At 31.3% G+C, this 8,481-nt stretch overlaps 2 pseudogenes; both read left to right on the top strand.

The window, feature by feature from the left end:
* The first annotated feature begins 4,004 nt into the window (after nt 1-4,004).
* On the top strand, nt 4,005-4,615 carry LOC131028944 (NAD(P)H-quinone oxidoreductase subunit 1, chloroplastic-like; annotated as a pseudogene).
* A 2,698-nt stretch (nt 4,616-7,313) lies between these two features.
* LOC131028952 (NAD(P)H-quinone oxidoreductase subunit 1, chloroplastic-like) lies at nt 7,314-7,926 on the top strand (annotated as a pseudogene).
* The last annotated feature ends 555 nt before the right edge of the window (nt 7,927-8,481 follow it).

Genomic DNA, 8,481 nt, shown 5'->3' with positions numbered 1-8,481 from the left:
GTCAAGATCAAGTGGATATTCCAGAACTTCTTCTTGACAAACATAAATCACTTTTGAATTATTCGATGGATCAAGTGAAACATGAATCAATTGACTCAAACTATTTTGAAAAAGAAAAAAAATCTTGAATTATTTCAAAACTGATCGAACCATACCTAATGAACATAAAGACTCTATCTATTCCACCATTCTTTTTGAAAATACCCATATGAGGGTCAAAAAGGAAAAAAAGAAACTCATCATACCATTATGGTGTGATAAACAATTGGGAAAGAGAAGAATCCCTTGTCCTGATTTAATATTTAGAATACCCAGAGGACAAGGTATTTTACTAAATAAAAAGAAAATTTTATTTTTTTTGAATGACCCTCGTTCAAAAATGATTAAATATGGGAATATTCTTGGAGGTTATTCAATTAAAAAAAAAAAAATTATCTTGAAAATCAATTAGATGGAGGGCCCAGGTTCAAAATAAAAATGACTTATGCTTCTCTTATTTCAATAGGAACAAATGAGATCATTACCAATATGATTCAAATTATCTTGCTGAAATATCCTTTTTTCAATATCGCAAAAAGGGAAAATATATCAAGTTCTCCATTTTTGTTTCAAAACAAATTAGGTCACACTAATTCATTTTTTTTTAGCTCCCCAGTGTGATGCTACTGGTGTTACTGCTACTCATCTAGGGCTGGATCACAAAGCTCAGCATCTCGATCACTAAGGTCTGGATCTCGATCACAAACATTTGAATCACCAGAATCTACTAGATCAAGAAAAGCATAAACAACTGACTCGACTCTACTAAACCATTTCAAGGGGCATCTTCAATGTGAGCTTATGGATATTTATCTTAAACTTATTATGGCTTGCTCTCTAGAATGGACTATGCATATGGAATAGGAACAATTGGACTGCCCTAGAGCAAGCTCTGAAATAGGTCCTTCAATGACTACTTCAACTCCCTGATGCTACTCGTGCTGGTGGTGGAGATGGATCTACTACTACAGGTGCTTATGTTGGTCTTGGTTCTGGAACTGCTACTCCTGCCCTTACTTATGCCTCTCCTGATATTTTATCCTTTCTTTGTTGCTTGCTTAGATGCTAGTGGTGGGACTTCTTTTGATACCTTAGCTTCTTTAGGACCTGATTCTGGATCAACTACTAGGTCAATTGCATCTTGATATGGGTCTCGCTCTTAATCAACTGAGTAAACAACCAGATCAACTTCAATTGAATCATTAAGGTGCCTGATCCTAGTAGTAGCTGCTAGAGGGATATACATTATGTATGATGCTAGCTAATAAGAATAGCTATTATGTATGCTACAACTGACTCCCTAGTCTGTCACTCATCAATATGAACATGCTCCCTAGTCGCTAATAAATATGTATGTTTGTCTTGAAAACTAGGTGTAACGTATTAAATAAAGAGATTAGGTCAGACCTAATGAGAAAATAACATAGATGATCCAAAGGTCTGATCAGGTCCATGGGAAGAAATTAGAATGTCTTGACTCTGATAAGGTCCTGACTTAGTTGTTAACTTCTCTTCGCTACATACGAAGAAATGAGGTATTAAAAATACAAATACAAACCATAGGTAACTAGATATCCCCAAAGGGTAACTAGCTATTACAAACCAGGGTCACAATGGCATGGTTGATTCAGGTGTTGCATGATGATTTATCAATAGATGAATCATGTATAAGTACTAATTATACTAAGAAACCCAGTGAAAAATTCAAGTTGTTGAAAGGGAGACAAGACACTTTTCAATATTTCAGGGAATTAGAAAATAATAGAATGGTTGATTCATGGACGGTTAAAACATTTATTAAAAATCCTTGAGTAAATTATGATATTTAATCAGATATCGGATGGAATCTGAGAAAAGAGATAAACCAATTAAATTGTATTCGATTTCTGAATCAGAATTTATCTTCAAGAGCTTCTTCATCCTATGATCAAAATAAAGAAGAATTAACATTAAATGATGATTTTCAATTGAAAAAAATTATTCTTAAAATAACAGATCAGTTTACTCTACCAATAACTAAGCCTAATTGGGGTTACTATAATGAAATTATCCTGGATTTGGATTATTGCATGAATGAATTATATGAACTCGACAAGAATATATTATTGAACAAGATCTTCAATTACAAAGATAAATTAAAGCATCATTCTTTCTTTATGCTACTCAATATTTATAATCAATATACAAATCAAATAGCAAAGGATGATAACATCAAAATTTTCATTCAACTAATATTGAATAAATACAAGATTCAAATTGATGAGCATTTTGAAAAAACATTTAAGAGATTCTATTTGTTGAAGAATGTCTTTTTATCAAAAGTGTTTAATGAATACTGTAAGTATTCTTTAAAATCAGATTTTGTATTGGAAGATTTAGAATCTGAGACTGCATTAGACGATTTAGAATCTAAAACTATCCATGTTCTGTGAAAAAAAAAAATGCCAACTTGTGCAAATATCTGTTTGCAGTTACTCATATAATATATCCATCATGATTGAGAAGGAGAGATTAGGAACAATGCAAGATATAAAAATATATCTTTCCACAACATCTGTGTTAGTTGCTTTATCGTTGGGATTTTTATCTGGTTTATTAATTGAGATTAATCATTTTTTCCTAGATGCCCTGATTTTTCCCTTTTTTTTACTTTCATTTTCCTCTCCCGCGAATCTAAATGCAAAAAAAATGATGTTAGATTCATTTCCTTTTCTTCTTGGATAAACAAAATAAATTAAATTCAATCTCTTTAGAATTCAAGGGGGGGTGAAGTTAGAATAATTAAAAAAATCTAGATCCAAAAGTTCCTCAAGTAGTAAACTACTGAAAACTTTTAATTAAAGATTTTATTACGAGAATGAATTAAGTAATAAAATCTTTAATCATTCTTCGAAAACTTCTATTCCTTTCTCTTTCTTCTATTTCTTCTCTTTTTTCCAAATTGAAAAGAAAAGAAGTAGATACAATATCCAAAGTAAGTTATATGGTCAAGGGTGGAAATGTAAAAGTAGCAATTACTTTAGAACATACTAGTTGTACCCAAGATAGAGTTAATAAAAAATCACTGGGTATTTCAAGATATACGACTACAAAAAATCGACACAATAATCCTCTTCAATTGGAATTAAAGAAATTTTGTCCTTATTGTTACAAGCATACTATTCATGGAGAAATAAAAAATTAGATTGAAGCTATCATTTTTACCGAGGAATAGAAATATATGAAAGATATTTCTCTATCTTTGTATTTTAACAAAATATGTCACTATCAATATTTCTTTTTGGAATACTTTGAAAAAATAAAGTATTTGAAAGGTTCATAAAACAAAGTATGAATAAAATGAAGCCATCCTTTTGAAATACATCTCCCTCTTTTAGGAATAGATCTAAGCCATATTTTCAGAATAGATCTAAACCATATTTTCGAAATAGATCTAAACCATATTTTTGAAATAGATCTAAGCCATCTTTTCAAAATACATCTAAGTAATTTTCCCCAAATCAGCCATCTTTTCAAAAATGTTTCTTGCCAATTCGGCCTGGAGAGCAAATTGATTATAAAAATATTAGCTTAATTAATCAATTTATTAGCGACCAAGGAAAAATACTATCTCATTGAATGAATTGATTAATGTTGAAACAACGCTTAATAGCTAGGGTTGTTAAGCAAGCTCGTATTCTATCTTTGATACCTTTTCTTTCTTCTCGATTTATTAGTGAAAAAACTTCCCCTACTTTTGCTTTATCAAAACAAGAACATTACGTGAGAGTAGAAGCACCCAAGGGGGAACTAAGAATTTTTTTTAATAGCAGATGATAATATTTTTCCCTAGAGATGGAAAATTCGACCACCTGGTTTAATTAATTTGTAGATCCCTCCTCAATTGGTTAAATGGATGAAATTAGCTGACATCATGACAATTTTGGGTAGTATAGATATCATTATGGGAGAGGTTGATCGTTAAAATGGTGATTAATATAGAAAAGCTCGAAGAACAAGCTATCAATTTATTTTATCGATTGGGATTTTTAAGAGAAATCTCTAGTCTTATAAGGATTCTAATCACCATAACTATCCTTCTATTGGGAATTATGATGGGATTATTAGTTATTGTATGTCCTGAAAGAAAAATATCTGTGGGAATACAACAATGCATTGGACCTAAATACGCTAGTCCTTTGGGAATTATTCAAGCCTTGACGAATGGAATAAAACTACTGCTAAAAGAGGATATTATTCCATCTAGGGGGGATATTTGGTTAATTAGTATTGGACTAGGGGTAGTGGTCATACCTATTTTTTAGGCTATTTAGTAATTCCCTTTGGTCGCCACATTATTTTAATGGATCTTAGTATAGGTTCTCTTTTTTGGATTGCAATTTCAAGTATTTCTCCCCTTGGACTGCTTATAGCAAAGTATGGATCAAATAATAAATATTCTTTTATAGGTGCTTTCTGAGCTATTGCTCAAGCTATTAGTTATGAAATTCCTTTAGCTTTATGTGTGTTATCTATATCTCTATGTGGGATTTGTTGGAATATGAGATACATTTTTTCCTCTTTTTATTTCTACTAATAACTAAAAAGAGGGAAAAACAAAAGAAAATTGGATTCCTTCATTCCGATTTAAAAACTAGATAGTCGTGAGATGGGCCAACGAAGAATGTGGATCTTATTGGTCTAGGATTTTCAATTTTAATTATAGGTATACTTTTTGGGGTAGTATGAGCCAACGAAGCATGGGGATCTTATTGGAACTGGGATCCAAATGAGACTTGGGCACTAATAACTTGGATTATATTTGCAATTTATCTACATACTAGAATAAACAAGGGTTGAAAAGGGGAAAAACTCGCAATTATTTCTTCTCTAGGGTTTATTCTAGTTTGGACCTGTTACTTAGAGGTTGATTTATTAGGAATAGGGTTACACACCTATGGCTAGTTGATTTAGTAGAAATAAAAAAAGTACACCCTTTTATTTATATAATTGAATTAGGAATAAATAGTTTATTTAATTTGACTTAGGAGGATACAATTGTTCTTATGGAAGGGTCGAGATTAGTCAGCATTACTGCAGGTCTTCCTTAGGAAGGAAGAAGAATCGGTATTGTTCCCAGTAATAGAATATTACTGGGCGAGAATCGGGAACTCTGCAAAAAATAAATCCATTTTTTTGCAGATGTATAGTTTCCCCTGTAGAACTATAGTTTTCCCTACATAACTAATTCGAGAACATATTCCACAAAAGTTTGTGCTCCATTCAGAATAATTTGTGGGTCTCGAACAACTAGAGTAGCTGAACCTAATAAGACAACAATTACAATCTATGAAGTTATAAGTACCTGTGCATGAACTTGAAACCCCCCTATTTGCCAATAAAAATGATGACCTACTTCCACACCAAATATCTCATAGAAATAATTCATGATGTTAATAGGAAATTGTACAATATCCATATTACCCTTTATATAGAAAGATGGACTTCAAAAAGAAATGATTTTGGTTTAATGACCGATTCCTCAATTATTTACACTATCATTAGTTAGGATACGAAATAAAATAATGGAATGATTATTTGATTGATTAAGAAGATTTCTTTATTTCTATAAAAATATTTTATCTTAATCTATTCTATAAGATATAGGAATAGTAGCCAACTTAGTTCTAGCTTCTCTTTTTTTATTTTTAATTCACTTTTTATAGTACAATTCTCTACCCACACGAATTACTAAAATTAATTTATTTAGGATCAATCGGATTGGTCCTCTACCATCATTATTGGCTGGGATTGGGATATCCATGAGATATGGGTCACAATTTGTATCAACTAAGCAAATTGTTCGAATAACCAAAGTTCTACATTCTCGAATAGCAGTATACTCTCCTTTTTATCAGGAATTATTACAATATCGGCAAATTTTGTCATGTATCTAATATGCCCTAGATCTTCCTACAATTTGTTCAATTCTCTCTTGAGTATTGCTGCTTCTTTTTCGTAAATCCATCAAATCCTCCCGTATTTTTTTTCATTAAAATTTTTAATTTTTCAAGTCTTGCCAATCCTTTTTCAAAATTTTCATGTGAACTTCTCTCTCATTCACATGAATTTTTTGTGCCCATGTTACATATCTATTCTTTCTCTTTCTTTCTCGGATCTGGTTGTGGATGGAGAAAAAATCATACTTTTTTGTTCTCGATAAATTATTTCAAGGAATAATGAAAATAAAGCATCCATCATCTAATGGATAGGACAAAGGTCTTCTAAACCTTAAGTATAGGTTCCAATCCTATTGCACATCATAATGCATTATGCTTTGTAAATGTTGCAAAATTATTATTAAATTCTTTTATCTTGTTCCCAACATAAGAAAAGGTTGTATATTTTCTTGAATAGCTTCTCTTAAAAGGCCTTCTGCCTATTCCGTCAATATCCCAGTAGAACGTATAATTTCTTGAAACTGGGGTTTATTTTTTACTAAATACTCACGCAACTTAAGGATGAATTTTTTAACTTGTACGATCTCTAATGCATCTAGATATCCATTTGTTCTAGTATAAATCATAGCTATTTGTTCTTCCACTGTTAAAGAATATCATTGTGATTGTTTGAGCAATTCATGTAATTGTTGTCCTCTTGTTAGTTGATCTTGTGTAGGTTTATCAAGACCAAAAGTGAATTGTACAAAAGCTTTTAATTTTGCAAGTTGAGCTAATTCTAATTTTATTTTTCTGGCTACTTGTTTCATAGCTTTCATCTGATCTACAGATCCTACTCTAGATACGAAAAGACCAACATTAATGGTAGGTTTAATTCCTAAATTGAATAGATATTTTGTATTAGATCCATTTGTTTGTTGTATGGTATTTATCACCCTTCTAATTACAATCCTTGTTTTGGTTAAATTTTTGTATTTGATATTATTTTTTAGGAAAACAATCATTAAAAAAATAAACTATAAAATAAATAATATGCAAGGATTTTGAGTTTGTTCTATCTTTGATACCTTTTCTTTCTTCTCGATTTATCAATAAAAAACCTTCCCCTACTTTTGATTTATCAAAACAAGAACATTACGTCAAAGTGGAAGCTCCCAAGGGGGAACTAGGATATTTTTTTCATAGGAGATGATAATATTTTTCCCTAGAGATGGAAAATTCGACCACTTGGTTTTATTAATTTGTAGATCCCTCCTGAACTGGTTAAATGGATGAAATTAGTTGATATCATGACAATTTTGGCTGGTATCATTATGGGAGAGGTTGATCATTAAAATGGTGATTAATATAGCAGATCTCGAAGAACAAGCAATCAATTTATTTTCTTGATTGGGTTTTTAAAAAGAAATCTATAGTCTTATAAGGATTCTAATCAACATAATTATCCTTCTATTGGGAATTACGACGGGATTATTAGTTATTGTATGGCTCAGAAGAAAAATATCTGCGGGAATACAACAATGCATTGGACCTAAATATGTTAGTCCTTTGGGAATTATTCAAGCCTTGACAGATGGAATAAAACTACTGCTAAAAGAGGATATTATTCCATATAGGGGGGATATTTTGTTATTTAATATTGGACCAGTGGTAGTGGTCATACCTATTTTTTTAGGCTATTTAGTAATTCCCTTTGGTTGCCACTGTAATTTTAATGGATCTTAGTATAGGTGTTCTTTTTTGGATTGCAATTTCAAGTATTTCTCCCCTTGGACTGCTTATAGTAGAATATGGATCAAATAATAAATATTCTTTTTTAGGTGCTCTTTGAGCTGCTACTCAAGCTATTAGTTACGAAATTCCTTTAGCTTTATGTGTGTTATCTATATCTCTATGTGGGATTTGTTGGAATATGAGATTCATTGTTTCCTCTTTTTATTTCTACTAATAACTAAAAAGAGGGAAAAATAGAAGTGAATGGGATTCCTTCATTCTGATCAAAAAACTAGAGAGTCGTATGGGTGAGATGGGCCAACGAAGCATGAGGGTCTTATTGGTCTAGGATTTTCTATTTTAACTATAGGTAGTATGGGGATCTTATTGGAACTGGGATCCAAATGAGACTTGGGCATTAATAACTTGGATTATATTTGCAATTTATCTACATACTAGAATAAACAAGGGTTGAAAGGGGAAAAACAAGCAATTGTTTCTTCTCTAGGATTTATTCTAGATTGGACTGTTTACTTAGAGGTTGATTTATTAGGAATAGGGTTCCATAGCTATGGCTAGTTGATTTAGTAGAAATAAAAAAAGTACACCTTTTTATTTATATAATTGAATTAGGAGTAGACAATTTATTTAATTTTACTTAGGAGGATACAATCATTTTTATGGAATGGTGGAGAGTAGTCAGCATTACTGTAGGTATTCCTTAGAAAGGAAGAAGAATTGGTATTATTCCCGGTAATAGAATATTACTGGGGGAGAATCAGGAACTCCG

The sequence above is a fragment of the Cryptomeria japonica genome, chromosome 1 (genome assembly GCF_030272615.1).
Source record: "Cryptomeria japonica chromosome 1, Sugi_1.0, whole genome shotgun sequence".
In the NCBI taxonomy this organism is placed as follows: domain Eukaryota; kingdom Viridiplantae; phylum Streptophyta; class Pinopsida; order Cupressales; family Cupressaceae; genus Cryptomeria; species Cryptomeria japonica.
The sequence above is the reverse complement of the archived record's forward strand: the minus strand, read 5'-3'. Positions and strand labels throughout refer to the sequence as shown.